We start from the raw sequence: 21,438 nt of genomic DNA on the forward strand, positions 1-21,438 counted from the left end.
GAGAAAAAGTTGTAAAGTGCTTGGAAGTAGTGCAAAGAAAAGACTTGCTGCATGTAGCAGCAGCTTCTGGTCCAGGTTATTCTTCCTCAGGACACAGAGGAAGTCCCCTCGTTTACCAGGGCGTTGTTGTTGTGGGTTCAGGTGAGATTGGCGGAAATGTGGGTGCCAGAAACCTGCAGGTGGAGACTCAATCCAGCTGTTCACCATTTATAATGAGTGAGGGTTGGATCTGTCTACACCTCCTCAAGTCCAGGATGTTCAGCTTCAGGTTAACTTCTGAGCATCAGTAGGACAAGTTCTCTACCTCTGCTCTGTACGCTGTCTTAACAGTGGTGTCAGCAGAATACTTCACAGAGACTTTGGTTAGGTGGGTTGGTCTGAAGTCATAGGTGTACAGGCTGTACAGTAGGGGTCTGAGAGTGCAGCCCTGCAGGGGGGATGTGATGGAGGTCCAGTTTGGTGGTGAGGATTTCTGAAATTATGGTGTTGAATGCTGAACTGTAGTCCACAAACATCATCCTCATATAGCTCTTCCTGTTCTCCAGATGGCTCAGCGCTCTGTGAAGGGTGATGTTGAGGGCATCCACCGTGGACCGATTTGCCCTGTAAGCAAACTGGTGGGGGTCGAGGGAGGGGGGTGGACAGTCTCTGAGGTGCGGAGACACTTCATTACTACAGACATGAGGGCCATAGGTCTGTAGTCATATACCAGTCTATACGTTCTGCCAGTCTATACCTCCTGCCTGAGCTACAGGGGAGGTGTGGAGCTTCTCTGCGAGTCTGAGGCTGCCGTTGGGGATTGAGGTCCCTTGGATGTTTCTCCACACCTGTTATCAGTGAGGAAGCTCTCTATAGCCCCTTTTCCATTAGTACCTACTCAGATCGACTCGGGAAGGTTCGTTACGGTTTTCAGGGTTTCCCATTAGGTCATCGTACCTGGTACCAGTACTTTTTTAGTACCTACTCAGCCGGGTTCCAAGCAATCCAAGCAGGTACTAAAATTCGACATCATCAGACTGCATTGGCTGCAGATTGGCTAGTCAGTAGTGTCACTTGATGAATCATGAGAGCGTCTCGTTCACGAAGATCAAAACCACCATTTTTGAAACCTGGAAATGACAGAAATGGCTACAAAGCAACGCCCTGTTCCCCGAGTCTGACAAAATGCCACAGACCGAGCAGCGGGCATATTCCTGCCTCGAAGTCGACCTTTGTTGTAGTGTTCGTATCACATATTAATTACATCACGGGATGCTCGGACGTGTTGCTATGACGACAGCCACTCACTTTAGGTAGTACTGTTTTGTAATGGAAAACCATTCTATCCAAGTTGAGTCGATCCAAGTAGGTACTAATGGAAAAGGGCTACACAGCAAAATCTCCAGTGTTAAATTAACACTGGAGATTTTGCTGTGTACATCCTCCTCCTGTAGGCCTACTTGGCCTGTTTGATGGCCCTCCTCAGGTTGGCTATGGCAGTGCTGAGAACTGTCCCTCAGCCTGATGACTCAGTTCTGATCAGCACCTGTACTTTATTTGTCATCCAAGGTTTTCGTTTAGGAAAAACCCAGATGGTTTTAGTCACTGTCACATTCTCTACACAGCACTTAATGTGGAAAAGAATGGACTGAGTGAAAGTCTCCAGGTCCTACTGTTCGAAGATGGACTAATCTGTCAAACATAAAGGTCCTGTAGCTACAGAATCCAGAGTGAGTGTGTAATATTACATAATGATGCTAAACCTGAGAGAACAGATTAGAATATAATGGAAGAATCAGAAAAAATGTTTCTGTAATTATGATTTAAGGTGAATGAGGAAGGAGCAATGAGCCTTGTGCTGTCATCATTTTGGGGCAAAAGTTTGGCTCAGCGGGTGGAATGGGTCATCAACCGATAAGGAGGTCAAGATACTGAACCCCGAGTGTCCCCGAGTGTGAATGTTAGACAAGTGCCTTGTATAAATGTGTGTGTGTGATTAGGTGAGTGAGGCTTGTAGTAAAAAGGTGCTTTGAGTGCTCAGTTTGTGTTAAAAAGTGTTATGTAAGTACCAGTCCATTTACCATAATCTGGGGTTTTATGGCGTCTATATGAGAAAGTCTAACTCGTTGAAATAATATTTTAACCATCGCACTGAAAAAAATAAAAAATAAAAACATGTCACATCGTCCCGTGTCAAACAAGCTACCCAGAATTCATCTCTTTGTTGCTGCTGTTGTGGAGCCCCCCCCCCCCCCCCCTTCCATCCCCAGCTTTCATGCCATCCCACTTCAAGCCTGCTTTTTGGCAATGCTTAACGCCAGACCAAAACAATTTAGCAACACGCTATTTGTGTTCATAGGGATTCATTTTCAGTTGTTTTTCCATTCTCTTTTTTGTAGTGGGCTTTGATTGCCTGTCAGAGTCTCCCCACTCACTGAAAGAGCAAACGGTTTTCTGGAGCCGACCACTACACTGGAAATACATAGCTCTAATAAGACTTGGAACGCTCTGCGCTTGGAACGTGCAGGCTTGTTGACAGTGTGAGATGTTAGATTTCAGTTCCTGTTATCCTAAATGACAATTTCACACAGCCTATGTGCGGTGCCAATTTCGAGGGTAATTATTGGCTGAAAAACTAAAAATGTGCACTGCACAATCAACAGAAAGCTTATTTTAAATCAACATTTTGACATTTTTAGGAATGCTACTTGGTTTTAGACAAGCAGTATTTTTTCACTTTTTGGTTTAGAGCCCTTTCATCAGCACCGTGGTGTGGTATTAACACTGTTGCCTAAGATACCTAAGGTGTTGGGTTCAAATCTGGCAGAGGGCCTTTCTGTGTGGAGTTTGCATGCTTCCTCCTGCGATCCAAAAACACGGATTAGGTTAATTAGTGATACTAAAATTGCCCATGAGCTATTTCTGTGTGTTGGCCTGACTGATGATCTGTCCAGGGAGTACCAGGCCTCTTGCCCTACAACAGCTGGGATGGGCCCAAGCTCAGCCGCTCCAGAATTGGACAATCAGATGAAAATTTCTGCAAATGACAATAAATGATGTAGCTCGCAAATCCATAGGAGTCACTACCTGAAGTTCATATCGGTGCATAGATGTGCGGCATGCCCGGTGCTTTATTCATCACTCAATAGTTTTCCTAGAGCACAAAAGCTACCAAGGTGTTGTGCACAGTTTCTGGACGATTGCAGCGGACAATTTTCATCTCCTGCCTATCTGTGTGTCGTACCTACATCTTTTCCTTTCTCCCTGAAGCTGCTCTCTTCCTCACTGTCAGTGTTGGTGGGCATTTATTCCTGCAAAAAACTGGAGCTGGAAATTAAGCACAACACTTTAATCAGAGCCAAACAGATTCCGATAATTTCACTGACCGTCTAAAGCCTAGTTCTTAGGGACGCGCAACAAGCGTCACCAATATTCAGCTGGATGAGCGTCCAACATTTCCTAGAAAACAGATGTCCACAGGCTGTCACATGTGTGAGTGCTGATGTTTTAACTACGTGAGGTTTTCATCATGCTAGTGTGCAGGACAATGCATCTGCTGGAGGCTTGAGCGCGATTGTCTGTGCACCCCGTATTCAAAGCGTCATACGGGCAGCATGGGTGCAAGAGAGGTCCCGGAAGACTGGCTTAGCTGCAGTGGAGGTGTGAATTATGAAGAGTAAAAGAGAGAGAATGATGGGCGCCTATCGAAATGCTGCGGCTAACACAAAGTTCCGGAGACACCGTTTACTCAGCCTGCCAGCAGGCTGTTCATCTCCATCTCCAGGGTGAGCAGCCATGTTTGATCTAACAGAGAGGAAAAACCAGAAGAAACACAGGAGCCAACTGCGTCCAGGCTGTTTGTGTAAATGCTGATTTCCAGAGAGATATTAATCTGCCTAGATGTCAGTGTCATGGTTTGGCAGCATTTTAGATTTTTAGCAAAAATGCGATAACATTCTGCATACCAGTGCATCATTACTAAATCACACATGAATAGGTATTTGGGGAAAGCTGTTAAGTTAACTGGCGTGCAAAGTAAAGCAAAGTAAACTGTTGTCAACAAATATGTGTTACACCATTAAACGTTTGGCGAGTGATCTCAGAGCATTATGTAAGACGGCGGCGCCTGTGCCAGACCCCAAAGCAGAGTGCAGAGGAGAGATTCAGGTGCATGCAGCTGAGCACGCAGCTCCCTCCTCTGCCTGCCATACTTGGAAATAGTTGGTTGAACTTGCTGAAGTTGATTTCTCCGGGAACAATCCCGAGCCAAGCCTTTTAAAAGTGGCTGGTAGTAACTGTTTTTGAAATATTTGCAGTTTTTTATGCTAATGGGACAACAAAACGTAAGCAGGTTAAAAGATTAAACTTCTGCATTGTCACAGCAGCTCCTGTTCATTACATAAATCGAGAGCAGAAGGAGTTAATACATATGCAGTGAGGTAACTCTGTTTGAACTTTACTGGCTGTGCGGCCCTGCAGTTCACCTTTCAGATACAATAAGAGGTCCATGCAAGTGTGCCCACTTACTTGATAAATATAACTTCAGAAATATCTGATGCTGACACTTAAATCTTAAAATGTACAGTACTGTGAAAAAGTATTTGTTCGCTTCTCGTGATTTTTTTTTTCAAATTTGTTTTACAACAAAGGCAATATTAGAAAAAGTTATTGACCCCCTTATAATCATTAATTTACTGCGATTATCCATATTTTTAGAAAGCTGACTTCAATTTGTCACGGTTCTGGGTCAGTTTGACCCAGTATTTTGAGTTGTTATGTTTTGGTGTGTTTTTGCATTTTGGATTCTTTTCTTATAATGATGATTATGATTCTATGTTTCAGTTATTCTTGTTTAGGGATTAGTTCGTAGGTTTTTGTGTTCTCATGTTTATTGCAGGTTTAGTTCAGTGTCTAGTCTGTCTCTCTGTGTCGTGTCTGCGTTTTTGTTTAGTGGTGTCTTGTTTCCTGTTTTAATCTGAAGGTTCATGTTCCTGTCTTATGTCAGTGTTTCTAGCTTTGTCCCCCCTGTCTCATTAGGTCTTGTTCCTCCCAGCTGTGTTCCCCTTCTGTCTCTAATTCCTTGATGACTTCGTCAGTGTATTTAAGCCCAGTGTGTCTTTATGTCAGTGTCAGATCGTCTGTTATCCTCACCTCGTATTTTTGTAGTTTCCCTTAGTGTGACACTGTGTTTCATAGCCTGCTTAGTTACTCTGTGTTTATAGTTGTTCCATAGTTCCTTCACAGAGTGTCTTAGCCTTTTTAGTTTACACAGTGTTCTCTGTCTTCTTAGTTTTCCCAGTTTCAGTGTTCCCTAGTGTTTTTGTCATGCCTTCAGCCACAATAAAGGCTTGCCTTATTTTGGAAACCTAGTTCTGTCTCCACCGTGTCTGCTCTTGGGTCTACCTCATTCTTCACACCGGCGCACCCCGCCGTGACAGTATTTCTTGAACACAGAATTGTTCGCTTAAACAGAACAAAGTTAAGTAGGCTAAAAGTACGGTGGCTCCTAGAGACAAAGCACCTACAAACTCCAAAACACTTGCAAAATCCAAAACACTTGCCAACCCCAAAACACATGCAAATTCCAAAACACAACGGAAGTGCTCCAGGACGCTAGGGGCAGTGTTGAGCTTTTGTTACCTAGTAACTACACAAGCCAGGAAGTACCAATGACCGGATTTGGGCTGTATCCCAATTCAGGGTCTGCAGCCTTAAAGGCCGCATTTTAAGGCCGATTACGTCACAGCGACACGACGAAGGCTGTCCCAATTCAAAGGCTGCTCGAAATGCGGCCCTCAAATGCGTCCTCAATTTCCCTGAATTTTAAGGATGGGCCCAACATATCCCAGATTTCATAGAGCGGCGGTGGTGTGGATAATTTTGCCGAAAAAAACGGCGGAAGCGGAGCCGCCGAAGAGTAAACTTTCAGAAGTAAGTACTGAATATTATGTCACTTATTTATGCGCAAATGTTTTTATAATGAAGAACATTAAAACATTACTGTTGGCCACATGTCGGGAAAGTTATGTGACATTAGCGATGTTTGTACTAACTTGGTTTTAAAGCCTTTACTTCAAAATATACGCCGTTCAATAGTTGACTTTAATCTTACAGAGAATGTGATGATTTTATGGATAATTAAAGTCAGTCATATATCCACAAACACAACAAGCTGAAAGTCAGTGATGCTGCTCGGTTTGCAGTCCTGAATATCACGGCACAAGCAGGATTCACTGCACTGTTAATGTTAGCTATGTTATATTGCTGCCTCTGCTCGGTGGTGTCGAGCCAAACGGACTTTAACGTGTGTTTGAACGAGCTGACGGTTCACTCGTTAAGCTGAAAGAAAGATGCTTTAATCACAGCAGTCACACATGTGTCCACTGGACCATCTGGGAACTCTTCTTGTTTCGTAATAACACAAACTAAATCCTCCTTCTCTGGTGCTGTTGTGTAGCAGTGTGTACACCTGAGACTGTCACCTGTCTGTCTGTCCTGCACTCTCTCTCTGTTTCTTTCTCTCTGATTGTGTAATAAAAGTATGAACATTCATTTATAAGTTACACTTGTGTTTGAATCCTGCAGCTTATCACACATTTGATTTCCATGTGTGACAACTGCAAGTGTCCAGAGTGAGGACAGACTGAGGGACCCACTGCTGCACATCATCTGTGAGGCTTTGCACCCCTGATGATCCACCAGGACAAACTCAGCAGTGTGTGAGGAAGAGGAGGAGGAAGAGCCAGCAGCAGCTGACAGATGGAGAGAATAGACAGACTGTTCCCTGTTTGTGAAGGACTGCTAGGAAAGTTTAGAATCACTAACTGTCTGTCCTGAATCAGTCTTATTAGGTAATGTTCAAATAATTTTATCCTCCCAGTGTTTTCAGTGTGGGAGAAAGTACTCAGGGCCTTCAAGTTACACACTATGAAAGGCAGCAACAAGTTTAACATTCAGAAACCTAAAGTATGTATCAGCAGCAGAATGGACCTAAAAATAAATGTTGGTTTCAGTTCTATGAAGCTTTGAGTATTTTGGATCAGTAGCACTGCTGTGTTTGTTGCATCATATTGCTGTAATGGTTTATATGCTTTATATATTCTGAGCTAAGTTGATCTATAGTGTTACATCATATTCTATAAGGATGTTATGTGTTTGTTTACTTTCTGCCCAGTTTGACCCATTTAGCAGAAGTCAGCCTGTTTAAGGCTCTGATATCTATTCTGTGTGACTTAAAGCAGTTATGACATGGTCTGATTTTCTCACCCAATAAAGGAATATTTAATATATCAGTCTACTCTTCATTTTATCAGAAACAGTTATCACAGCTCGTACATTTTCTTTTTATAAATATATGTAAGCATTGAGCCCAATTTAGTAATGCCAACATACTGAAGGAACAACATTTGTCTCTTATATATGATACACCTATATATGCACTGTCAAAGATACTTGTCTTTGAGTGAAGATTTAAGGTGATAAGACATATAAATAACTGCAACTTGAATCTGTACTGAGGCTCAGTATTTGACACAGAGTTCATGTTCACTGCTGTAATAGCTAATAATGATTAATATAATAACTATAATATTGGCCATATTATATTTACATTACCAAAGTGATGTGACTTTAGTCTCATGAACAACATTAGCTAATTGTTATTTACTAACTAATCTTAAATGACTGTTCAGTACAGAAATGAAGCCCAAAAATCATGTTTTACTGTCCTGTGGTCTCAGCCTCAGATACTTATCAAATCACACAAAGCTCTTGTAGAAACAAACAAACAAATTAACAAAATATGTTCTCATTCATTTCTGTCAAACAAAGTTGTATGACACGTTTCCAGCGGTTAGTATCATGGTTGCTAGGCAACCTGGGAAGCGAGACGGAGACTAGACCGTCCCATACAGACAAACTTGCCGTTTATTTTGCAAATCGAGCTCAACACTGCCCCTAGCATCCTGGAGCACTTCCGTTGTGTTTTGGAGTTTGCAAGTGTTTTGGAGTTTGTACGTGCTTTGTCTCTAGGGGCCACAGTATAAAAGATCTCAAAAAGCAACAAATGATACCATGATCTAAAAAAATATTTATGGACAGCTAAAAAAAAACTCATAGACATTAGTCTGGAAATGGTTGCAAAGCCATTTCTAGGGCTTTGGGATTCCAGCAAACCACAATGGAGAAAACTTGGAACAGCTGTGAACCTTTCCAGTAGTGGCCAGTTTACTAAAATTACTCCAAGATTGCATCAAAGACTTATCCAGGAGGTCACAAAAGACCCCAGAAGGTCAGAGGGAAAATGAGCAAAAAATATCATCCATGGGAGAATTCCAAGGTGAAAACCAAAAACGCTGACCAAACAGAACACAAAGCTTCCTCTCGCATTTGCCAAAAAAAAAGCTTCTGGATGACTCTCAAAACTTTTGGGAAAATATTCAGTGGACTAATGAGGCAAAAGGTTTCAGTCCCTTTACATCTGGAATAAAACAAACACAGCATTTAATAAAAAGATGGGAATTGTATAGGCAAGGAATTACAAAACACGGGAAACAAAGGTGGCCTAATGTTTGCCATAATGGTGACGACAGTCTTAGCGAGAGGACCCAGCTCGCATCTCCACCTGAGACTAACAGTACAAAAGTTAGAGAAACAAAGAAAAATAAGCTTCACCATGACATAAACAGGTTATCTCTGATTAATATTAAAATGTGTTTGATGAGCTGAACTATGTCAGTGTGACAAATATACAAAAAATAGGAAACACAAGAACTAATAGAGCGCAACTCCCTCCAAAAGGACAAGGGTCATATGAAAACTTTGAGGTTTTATGATGTTTTTCTTACAAAATGCTACCCTTTTTTATCACAATGTTTTGGTGTTACTACTTAGCCAGTCTAGGTGCTCGTGTTCCCCAAGGCCTAGTATATTATTGTACATTTTGAAGTTTTACCGACCTGATTCTCACCAAAATTAAATCAGCTTGAGCTGTTACTAGGATACATCATTACACAAAATGTGAATACTTTTGATGCTAGACTGTTAACACTGACAGATGAACAAACAAACATAACTGGCTGCATACTCCTTCCCTTTGAGGGGACAATCAGGCAGGGGATGAATACTTTATCATCGTATGTCTTAAATGGGGATTGGAGAAGAGTTTGATAATAAATATTATTTACTTTAGTGGTAAAAGATTGTTAACTAGCAAAGGAGTAGCAAAATATAAGAAAAAGTAGAAAGCTATGGAAATAAAGACCTATAAAATAAAAATCTACAGTAATACATTTTTAGACAGGAATCTGTTTAACCAACTATGAAATGTCCGATCTAAAACTGAATCAAAAGCACTTTCGTCTTGCTGGAAATGCAGTCAGACTTGAGATGAAATCTATAGAGTGCCATTCGATGACTCAGAGGAATGAGGGGTTTGTGGCAGGACTGACAGACGGTGACTCAGATTATTGTGCACGCACACAGGAGGGCACAGTTTTGCCAACCAGTTCCTTTTCCATGACTAAGAGCGAGATGAGTATCCACCAGCGTTCAGCTCAAACACCCGTCCACCACCATCTGCAGTCAAGCCCCACTGCAGTAGGCAGAGAAAGGGAGGCAGGAGCCTGGGTGTCTGCTTCAATTCTCCGAACTACAATCACATAACGGAGGAGAATCCATTAAACAAGTCTGGACTTTGGATGACTCCCCAGCAGCACAGGCCCCCTCATCATACTCTACCACCACCCCCCACACATAACCCACATCAACCCCGCTTTCACTCTTCCTTGTACTCTCCCACCCCCTGCTAGCTGCCAGGAACTAAGATGCATAGCCCTTTGCAGAGAAACGCCTCCAAGGTAGCACTTCTCTAACTGCCAGCAAAAATAAGACATTCTGCTCTCTCCCTCTTGTCTTCTCTTCATCCCACCTCCCTATCCCATCTCCTCGCCTGGAGCTGCTGCCAACAGCTACACTCCGCTTTGGCCCCTTTTCCCCCTGTGGCTCTAAATGAAACTTGCTCAGAGCAATTTTTGGAAGTATGGACATGCCAGATAGAAAGGTAAAGTCTGCTGCCTCAGATAGGTTTCTATGTACAAACTGGAGCAAACATCTTGTTACGTTTATTGTTCTTCGGTTGGAAATTGAGGATTATATGGTCTGTAGAGCATCTGGACTTGTCCGTGTTTAAGAGCCAGCCCAGGATTGCACTTTCAAAAGAGAACCAGCCAATATCTGGGGCATAGTTCATTAAAAAAAGAGTAAAGTAAACAAAAATATTTGCATAAAAAGTACTTGGACTCCGAGTCTTATTCTCTTGGCAGATGCTCTTGCTGCAACCCCGGGCGCAAACCGTAACCATAAAACTCAGAAACTCTACAGAAATCCTTACCCTAATCTTAACTCAAGTCTATTTTTAACACTGTTCCAAATCCCCCAAACCCTAAGCCACCTCTTTTTAAAATAACAACAGGATTTTCTAATTCTTTTCAGTATTGGCTCTAGTCCTTTTTAGGAATCATTACAAGGGTTTCAAAAGAACAAAAACAGCACGGTAATGTCATTACTGTCCACGGGATTTGCTGTAAGGAAAAAGCTGGATGGCCTGCAATGCTAACGGTTCATCATTTTAGCTTTTAAAACATTATATCATCTAGCCCTAACCTATAATTAGCACAACATCATGTCTTTAAATGTCTGCAAAACTTTTACATGAGAGCTTCTAATAAAAGATCTAAAAGCTCGTACGTATTTGACAGCTTCTATGAAGTCAGGACATAAAGCAAACTGGTGCTTGCTTACAGACGTATGAGTAAATGACATCTGTCTTTGTACTTGTGGTATAGCTCACTAATACTGGGGCAGATGAACCTAAATGTACTGAAGCACAAATGTTCACTGACTGTAATGGCCACATCTGCATTTTAGGTCCAGTGCAAACGTGACGACACTTGAGTGCAAATGGATGGCTGACTGCATCCTCCTGAGGGGACCAGCTGAGAAAACACTTGTCGCTACACACTCCACAGCACTTGAAAAAAAAGCAATCAATCTAGCACAGACATGGATTATCAGGTGATTTCACAGGGAAAAGCATACTTAGCACAGCTCAGTCCTATTTAATTCCATCATGTAAATGGATAGCATGGGAAATGCTTTTTGGTGTACATAAAGTACAACAAACATGAGCTTTTGAAAACTCAGGAGAACATGATGGAAGAAACTCGTGTGCTGGATCTTATACCACTCCAAGTCATTATTTTATGCTCTGCTAACTTTGAACAACAGTGAATGAGTAAATATTAAATACACAAAGCTGCACCTATCAATGCAGTTACAATAACTATGATGACACGTGTACAGTATGTGCAATATGAATTTAGTCATTTGGTGAGTAGAGAATTATCACCTGGCTCCACAGGCCCCCTTCAGCTGCGCACAGCATTTCTTTCCCACCCACAAATGTACTTTTTGGTTTAGTCTCACTGCTCTCATCAGCCCTGTTTCCAGGACGGGAAGTGTTGATGCAAAGCAAATGGGGATTAGCTAGATCTGATAGCAGCGAGAATACTAACAAGGGCTAAAACATTTTTCTCCCATATTGGCTTCTCTTCACTGGTGCCCTGTGAAAACCCCATAGTATTGCATCATCCCAATAGAGCACTTCACTCTCAGACTGCTGGTTTACTCGTGGTTTCTATATTCAAACGTAGAATGGGAGGCAGAGCCTTCAGCTTTCAGGCCCCTCTTCTGTGGAACCAGCTCCCAGTTTGGATTCGGAAGAGACACCTCACCCAGTTGGGGATCCACTCATCCCCAACTGGTCATAGCAGATGGCTGCCCCTCCCTGAGCCTGGTTCTGCTGGAGTTTTTTCTTCCCACTGTCACCAAGCAGTTGCTTACAAGGGTTCATCTGATTGTTGGAGTTCTCAATCTGTATTATTGTAGATCTTTGCCTGGCAATAAACCACCCAAGCTATCAGCTGACTTGGGATGGCACTGAGATCAGATGTAATTGGCTGATGACCAGGATCAACTGTTTTTACTAACACTCTGCTGGATTACAAACAGCCTGCTTGCTTCAGGACACTTGGATCTGTAGAGCACATCTGTCAAAGCTGGATGTATTTGGTGGAGATAATACAATCTTTTATGACTGTGCATTTTTCCAGAGAAAAGGCTATAACGAAGAGAGGATACGTGTTGGGAGTGCTTCTTCAGAACTGGAATTCAAAGGAAAGTCCTTACACTGAGTCTAAAAGGGAGAAAAACACAAAGCATACACTGAATTCATGTCTCAGAGAGCTCACATGTTAATCACTGCTAACACTGGTCCCATAATGCACTGGTATCCTAATGTCTGCGGTAACTTGTGGATGACCATGTCCGTACTTGTAAAGACTGTGTGGTCATACCGTGGTTTTAATAGCATGACAGTGATGTTAACTATTATCCAGTGATCGTATTAAAAACAGGCAACATTTGACAATTTGAACTCTTGTGAAACACTCTATTATGTAGTCAAAGACATGCGTTAAGAACAGGATAAGTATAATAATAAGTATAATAAACTTCAGCATTTTTTCAGACATTGTTAATATGCCCTTAAAGCACTGCATAAATGCTTACACTATAGTCAAATACAATGTAAATGCAGTAACTCAGCAACAAACTGTAATCATGTAACTAAATAAAGGTCTTGATCAATGTTTGTTTTTTTAAAATATAAATGCAGTCAAGCCTTTAGAAATAATAAGTGTGTAAATGGGAAAAACATTCACTATTTTTCAAACCAAACTCTGGGGAATTTGTGTTACTCTCTAACTATTAAACAGTGGTCAGAGTATAATTTTGTATTTGCTCTCTACTCCCAGCACTCGAGAATACACTGAAAGCCTGAGGCAATGATAGCAAAAGAGAGCAGACATGACACCGATCTGTCAGGAACAGCATACAAAGGTGGAGCTTGAGTGCAGGAGGGTTGCAAAGTGGCTTTCAGGAGTAGCAGAAACTTAGGAAAACTCCAATAGTGCACTCTCCACAGAAGCTTACCACCCAAGCTATCAGCTGACTTGGGATGGCACTGAGATCAGATGTAATTGGCTGATGACCAGGATCAACTGTCTTTACTAACACTCTGCTGGATTACAAACAGCCTGCTTGCTTCAGGACACTTGGATCTGTAGAGCACATCTGTCAAAGCTGGATGTATTTGGTGGAGATAATGCAATCTTTTATGACTGTGCATTTTTCCAGAGAAAAGGCTATAACGAAGAGAGGATACGTGTTGGGAGTGCCAGCACAGTTCTGAGCACAGTGCATTTCGGGGAATTGTGCTCATTCGTGCTGTGATTGGAAATAAAGCAGACATTTGTTTAGCACAAGGAGTGTTAATTTGTCAGAGCACTAATTAGATGTAAGCAGACCACGTTGGTCCGTACGCCAACTATAACATGGAGAAAATGGCACTCTCACACAGAAGAAATGGCCAAGCTGGACTGATGAAATTCCACAAAGGCCAAGGACATTCATCACTGTATGTAGAAACAGCTAAACACAACAGCAGCTCGATGCCAGTGCAAGAATATGTGCAGCCAAAAATGTTGATTGAGTGGGCAGGAGTCACTGGAATAGGACACGGGAGTAACTCACAGGAACGGGTGAAGCGAGAAAAGATAAATGGTGAGGCATATTTCAGTTTGGCATCTCCTCACCTTGGTAAAATTAAAATGACAAACCAGCAGAAAAATGTGCATGGTTTTCAAGAATCTGGCACTGAAGTCGACAAGATTATCTTTTTCTGGCATTTTCTTTGCATTTGGCCTGAGATTCAGAATCTCTTGGATGGCACTCTTAGCTACCACATGCCATCTGATGTGGTCAAATAGCTCAAAATGAAAATATTGTGTGCAATTATCCAACATTAGCATTTAAAATAGGAATTTGGGGCCAAAACAAAACAGAACCACTGCTTTATCCTAAATGTCACTGATGTGGGAAAGGAGGGAGCTGCCGCTCTTTCCCAGTTTTCTGGATAAGCTTGTGACATCCCCCTCAGATAAGTGTTGGGAGTATACAGATAAAGCTTTCCATGTGGCATGTTCTTTTTTTGGCTCATTCCTTTTCCAAGCTGCCAGAGACCTCTGTTTAATGGAGTGGTACAAGGAGTACAAGGGGGAGTAAACGCTGGAACTTTAGAGGGGAACGCTGAACATGCATGAAGGAAAATAGTCCTTCCAAATGACTGTGATGGCTGAGGGACAGAATGTGTACTAATCTGGGCGAGCGGCCAAGCCAAACAACCCAAGGGGGCAAAGGGGAAACCATAGTAGCAGAGGGAAAAGAGGGTCAAATAAAGTATATAGAAGGTAGATGAGACAAGGCGAGACAAATGCCATGCAGCACAGAAATGAAAATCTGAAAAGCCAAGAGGGAACATGTGAGTTGTAGGAGTGTTTCCTTTGAGCAGGGGATCAGAGTCTGGTTGCACAGGGATATTAAGCATCCTGTTTAATGGTGCTTACCATCTTCTTGAAAAAAGAAAACATGCTCCCGCATTCACCCTCGTGTGAAAACATACTGTATACACGGCGCCCGGCAGTGCATACGTTACATCTCTTGCTGCCTTTCTCCTCTTTCTCGCTTATAGACACACACTCAGCTTCCTGGGTGCCATTTTCTGTGCAGCGGTATTTGCTGCCAAGTCGCACAGCTTGAGCAGCAAGGAGGTCCAGAAACCCACAGGGAGATGGTACGTGACAGAGAGCAGGCTATGTACGAATGTGTATCAGACTGGAGCAGCCAAAGTAGATTTTATGCGTAGTGTGTGTGCGTGTGAACACTCTTGAAAAGGTCTGCAAGCTTGCATAAAGGTATACAAATATATGATGAGTGGCAGTGCGGTTTGAGAATTAATTATGCGAATGAGTTTGTTTCTGTGGAACAGGGGAAGGATGGGAAAGACGATGCAGTGAGACGCAGAATGCAGAACATCTGATATCCATATGTTCATTTGACTAAAACCATTTTAACCAAGCTTGTGGCTTCATGGAGCCTAAGTAGCGGCCTGTAAAATAAAGAATAAAGCAAGAGGCGCATAGCAGCCCTGCGTGTGCTGTGTGCGTGTGTGACCCATTGTGCGCACACGTGTGTGCAGACTGCGCCTGGTTCCACCACAGCGTCATGGGGATAAAGAAAGGAGCGGGGCATATGAGATTCATGTTGCATCGATTGCTCTCTCTCCAAACTCTGAAAGTGATTTTCTCACTGTATCTTTCAGGAAATGATTCATTAGGCTGTGGCCCAGTTGGAATCACTCTGACATGGAATAAGAAACAGCTCCTCACCCCAGGCTGGTGCATTTGGAGTGCGCACTGAGACAAAAGGGGGAAGATGGGAAGCAGCCCATGAAGGCAGTGATGTGAGGGAGGGGGATTAAAAATGGCAAGAATGAATGCAGGCAGAGAAATGGAGAGTCGGGTTAGAAGGAGAGGAAGGATTGAATGAAGGCAGGGAGGCAATGGGATGGAGGGACGCAGAGAGGGGAAAGGGGAGCCTCTGTGGCTTTGAGTCAGCGGTACAACTGCTCCCAGACAAGCTCCTCTTTCCTGGAACTCCGCAGGAAAACTCAGCACGAAAGAGAATAACACAGTGTACTAATCTTTCTGAGGTCATCTTGAACACATCTTTGTCAACTGTTTTAGTATCCTGTCTTGGCACTGAGGCACTGGGGAAATCAATGCCAAAGCAATATATACAGATGAGTAAATCGTGGTTTGACTAAGCAGAAAGACATCCCCAGACTGTGGTTAGATGACAGAGCAGGTATATGTTGAATTATTTTTCCCAATTTCTCTGATTAAACGGGACAATTTGACTGCTTTTACTTTACAGTGCATGACATGTTCAGCTTGGCAAACTGCAAAAAGTCTATATCTTGGCCAGATGACTAGAGTTGCTAAACAGAAACTCAGATACCACAATGTGCCTCATTTAAAGTCTGATACTGGAAATAATTAGGCGGATTTTCTATCCTCCTACCTCTGTCATCCCCTGTGTCCCAGCGTAGAAGGAACACCCATGTGATGTCCACAGCTGTGAGTGCTAACACAGTTGCTGTCTGAGTGTGATAAATGACTCTCTGATTATAGGGAAAATGAATAAAGCAATGAACCACCTCAAGTGACTCGCTATGATTCTCTAATCTGTCCTCCCATGGTGTCAAATACCGATTATCCATCAGATGCTGTTTCTGTTGTCATAGAGATACACACAAGTGTCCAATTGTGGCACTTGTTTTTGTTACTTTCACTTTATCTCACTGATTAGTTTTATGCACTTAAAAGTATTTGTGGTGGGGCGTGGCCGGCGGCATCCTTAATCACGTCCGCCAAGTTAAAAACACGAGGACTCAGGGGTTGGGTGGTTGTGGTGTGAGGTGATATAAATAAAATGGCTCTAAACACTGATCCCTGGACCTGCCGTGCCTTATTCACACCACACTGGTGCCGAAACCCAGGAGGCGACATGGCGGGTACTTACCAGAGCCAGGGAAGGGAAGAGCTGGCCGAGATGGTGGCCGAAATAGCGGCCACCCAGCGGGAGCAGGCGGCGGAGGTGCGTCGCCAACAGGAAGAGCTGCGGAAGGAGAGCGAACGCCACCTGGGGAAGATGGCAGAGCTGGCAGCGCTGCTCCAGGCCTGGGCGATCTCGACGCCGCCACCCCCACCGGGGTATACTGACGGTGGGAAAGCGGTGGAGGAGCTGTGTGGGGCACCTCGGCAGCCGGAGGTGGTGGACCAGTCACGCGGGGGTCCGAGCCTGCAGGAGGAGGAGGAACAGCCGGGTGAAGGGCTGCTCCTGCCGGGAGCGGTGGAGGAGTCGCTCCAATCGGAGGCGGAGGACGAGGCGGGCGAGGGTCTGCGCCGGCTGGAGGGAGAGGAGCCGCGGGTGGTGATGGAGGAGCCGCGCGAGGTGATGGAGGAGCCGCGCGAGGGGCTGCTCGAGGCGGCGGAGGCGGCAGCAACAGCCGCAGCCGCGGAAGCGGCGCCCGAAGAGCCGCTCCAGCTGGGATGGGCAGCGGCGGAGGCGGCGCCCGAGGAGCCGCGGGATAAGTCGGAGGTGCCCGTGCTAGGGGAGTCCGCGCCACCGAAGCCCGAGGTCGGCAGGTGGAGTAGAGCGGCCTCGCCTCCACCAGAGGCCGGCGTGTGGCGTGGTCCGGCGTGCTGGATGCCTGCCCAGCCGCCCATGAGCCCCGGCTCAACGTCACGCCGGCTGCGCCGCTGCTTGCCCCATGGGTGGCCTCCGGTCCAGCTCCGGGGCTGCCATTGGATACGTGGTCGACCCCCGGACCCACCTCATCACCGGCGCCGCTGGATGAGTGGGCGGCCACCAGAACAGACACCTCCCTCTCGCTAGGCCGGGCCCGGGGGTGCCGACGGTCCGGGCTGATCCCCTCTCCCGCTCGCGGTGGGGGGGAGTACGTTCTGCCGGATGGCTCCCCGGCCTCAGTCGGGCGATGGGGGTATGTGGTGTGGCGTGGCCGGCAGTGCCGTGCAGGGAGGGCGGACGCACCTGTCCGCCAAGTTAAAAACACGAGGACTCAGGGGTTGGGTGGTTGTGGTGTGAGGTGATATAAATAAAATGGCTCTAAACACTGATCCCTGGACCCGCCGTGCCTTATTCACACCACAGTATTTCTTTAAGGTGACAATCTGGTTTGGGATCAAATATGCTAATTGACACATTATGAGCCCCTCCTTATTTTTTGCTGGTCCCCTTTCTGCTGCCAGAACATCCCTAACCCATCGAGGCATGGACCCCCGTACACCCCTGAAGATGTCCTGTGGTATCTGGCACCATGATGTTAGCAACAGACCCTTAAAGTCCTGTAAGTTGCAAGATAGGTCCTCCATGGATTGATCTTTTTGTCCAGAGCTTTTCTTAGATGCTTAATTGGATTGAGAGCCGGGCCACCTCAAACTCGTTGTGGAGTTCCTCAAACCATTCCTGAACCATTTCTGCTTTTCGGCAAATCATCCGGCTATCCATGCAGGTTCTTCTTCCATTGCCAACAATGCTCCATGTTCCAGTTCTGATGCTCATGCGCCCATTGTTGGTGCTTTCAACAGTGGACAGGAGGCATCAGTGAGAATGGCAGCCCATGACTCTGTCAATGGTTCATCACTCCCACATAGCAGACAGGTCTGGCCCTGATCTGCTGTCAAGCCGGCACTGCTGGCTGACTTCTGGCATGGTAAGTGTATGTCATTCAGATATGGGTCAGGCCTGGCGTAGATGGCACAGTTTATGTGATGGCATGCCACATCTGGCTCGGTTTTGGTTTGGTTTATGTGGCCCAAGCTCATAGAAAACAGGTCTGGCCCAGATCCGGCATCAAGATGGCACTTCTGACTGACTGGTGTCATGGCAGGGTATATGTCAACCAGATGTCAGGTCTGGCAGTGATGGCACTATTTATGTTCCTATTTTTCTATTTTAGTTTAGTTATACAGCTATGGTAGCCAACATTTCAAATGCAGGCTTGACAGGTTTGTGAGTGTACACTTTATCCAAAACCTTGTGAGGGTTTACTCATATCTACCACCAGGTGGCTGTAGCACAGGAGGTAGAGCAGGTCACCTACTGATCGGAAGGTTAGTGGTTCGATCCCTGGCTCCTCCAGTCTGCATATCAAGAGTGTATGAATGTAGTTAGGAAGCACTGAGTTTAGAGAAACTGTGTGATTGGGCGAATGTTGTATAGAGCACTTTGAGTGATTTGGGAGAGCAGAAAAGCGCTATATAAGAATCAGTCCCTTCACTGGCTCAACAGAGTTTCGTCCTGTTACTTTTGCACTATTATGTTCCGGCACATGTTGTTATTACATGGCTTGATTAAGGTACACATTAGGCTGACATCTGGGGCCAGAGCTGAAACTGTTCTGGGCCAGCAGTGTGTCTGCAACTGGCCTTGTGCTGGCCCATGTGTGGGCCACCTCTGGCAAACCAGATCTGGGCCACCAAAGGGCTGTCATTCTTTGCGGTATGTGGACCATGTGTAAGCACATTGTGTGGGCCAGATCTGGGCCATATATCTGGATGATATCCCACTTACCATGCCAGAAGTCAGTTGCTATATGGGCTGTTCCTTCTTTGGACCACTTTTGAAAGATCCCGACCACTGCAGATCGGGAACACCCCACAAGAGCTGCAGTTTCGGAGGTGCACTGACCCAGTCATCTAGCCATCACAGTTTGGCCCTTGTCAAACTTGCTCAAATCCTCATGCGTGCCCATTTTTCGTGCTTCTAACACATCAACTTCAAGTACAAAATGTTCACTTGCTCCTCAGCATAGAAGCTATCAGACGTTTACGACACCAGTGGTTTTGCCAAATCCCCTCTTGTTCACTCACTGCTCCCATTTTAATAGGTATTTAAAAACTGCCTTTGCCATGTGCACTATATTTCTCGTTCCACTGTGGAATTTCATTGTGTAGCAGACGCTTTCTCTCAATCTGAATCTCAGCACTAAGATAAAATGACAGACACTGCTGGTCAGACTTGAGGAAGAGCTGACTGTTGTGGAATGCAGTGTGTGGTTTAAAGTGCACAAAGGAGTGCTGAAGACAAACCAGACTTTTCCCTGAAGTGGTTAGAGGTGGGATGAAGGAGTATGAGGGAACAACCAAAGATAAGAAAAAGAGGCCTGGATTACATGTTAAGCCTCATTACTCAACCTCCCACTCAGTTTAATCAAGTGAGAGACGGAGATAGAACATACGAGCCACAAAGTATATTTTTTCATGTGAGTGTGTGTGTGTGTTTTTGCTGTCCCTGTTTCCCTTGTGACTTTGTGCTTCAGCTGAAGGTTGCAATAAAGCAGCAAATTATGAATTAGATAAGTGTCAGTGAGCTATTGGTCTGGGAGCACAGCAACCATCACAACCACACTACATTTAAGAATGTGACTTTCTGCCTTCAGCTTCATCTATCATCTTGTAAAACCATGACAGTCTGTGTGTGTGCCTGTATGTGTGTGTCTACATTCTGTCTGTTTCCAAGAAATCCCACTGACTTACTCACGATAGTCAGATCAGCTTTAAAGTACCCCAAACCCAGTAAACGTGTTAAATGATGGGACCCAGGATGTGTTCTATCAATGGATTCAGGCCCGAGATGGTAATTTACTTGTAATCTGTCAAAACAAGACAATAAAATCATAGTGCCAGATGGTAATTTATTGTCACTGTGTGGCAAAGTGGTGTTTTGCAATGATTCTGGTAATAGCTAGTTGCTGGTGGAGTTTGCGTTTGTGGGTTTTTTTTGTTTTTATTTTTTACATGATTTGAATTCCACACCTGCAGCTCCACATCTGAAAACTTTGTTTCTCATGTGAAGGATGAAGGCCATGACTTACAGCAAGAAAATCCCTTAAGACGTTTGGCCTTGATCAGAATGAGAAATACCATGACATCATTGTCACATCATCTTCTCTCATTGTCTGGCGTTGTCTTTCTTCCTGTGTAGCCAGGGCAAGTAGAGGACACATCTATTTAAGTTGTTCTCCTATTGTAATGTTGATCGCAGACTATAATATTAAAGACTACTTTAGTATCTACCACAGCAGAGCAAAGAAAACCAATCAAATGTTTAAAGTGACACATTTTACTATTTCATGAAAATTTTTTGCATGTTTTGAAATTCATTGCACCAACGCATCTTAACAAAGTTGGGGCAGGGTGAAAAACAAAAGGCAGGATAAGCAAAAAGAAGCAAAAAGAAACAGCTGCAGAAACATTTTTCAGCTAGTTTGGTTAAATGGTAACAGGTCAGTACATTGACGATTAAGTATCTAAAGAGCATTGTAGAGTAGAAGAGTTTCTCAAGGACATAATATGATCAAAATATTTGGAGAACCTGGAGAAATGTCTGTGAGCATGGGCCAAAAATCAATATTGCATACCTGTGATCTTTGGGCCCTCAGGGGGTACTCCATTAAAAACAGATAAGAGTCTGTCACAGAAATTACTGTATGAGCTCCGATGGCATGGTAAACACAATTTGCCATGCCATGCACAAATGCAAGTTTTATCATTGCAAAGAGAAAGCCATATTTGAATCCAGAGGCCTTTCTGTCTTCTCTGGGCCAAAGCTCATTTAAAATGTGCTGAGGCAAAGTAGAAAACTGTTCTGTGGTCAGAAGTTGCAGCTCAAAAGCTTGGATCCTGATAGCATAGGGGCGCATTAGTGCCTATGGAACTGGCAACTTACATATCTGAAAAGGCAAGTGAACGGTATAAACAGGTTTTAGAGCAACATGTGCTCCCATCCAGATGATATACTTTTCAGGCCAGGCTTTATTTCAGCAAGATAATGCTTAACCATGCATTTATTACAAGAGTCTGGGTACTTAACCGGCCTTTCTGTAGTCCAGATCTTTCACCTGCTGAGAGCATCGAG

The sequence above is a fragment of the Perissodus microlepis genome, chromosome 19, assembly GCF_051167445.1.
Source record: "Perissodus microlepis isolate ML-2025 ecotype Zambia chromosome 19, ASM5116744v1, whole genome shotgun sequence".
NCBI lineage: Eukaryota > Metazoa > Chordata > Actinopteri > Cichliformes > Cichlidae > Perissodus > Perissodus microlepis.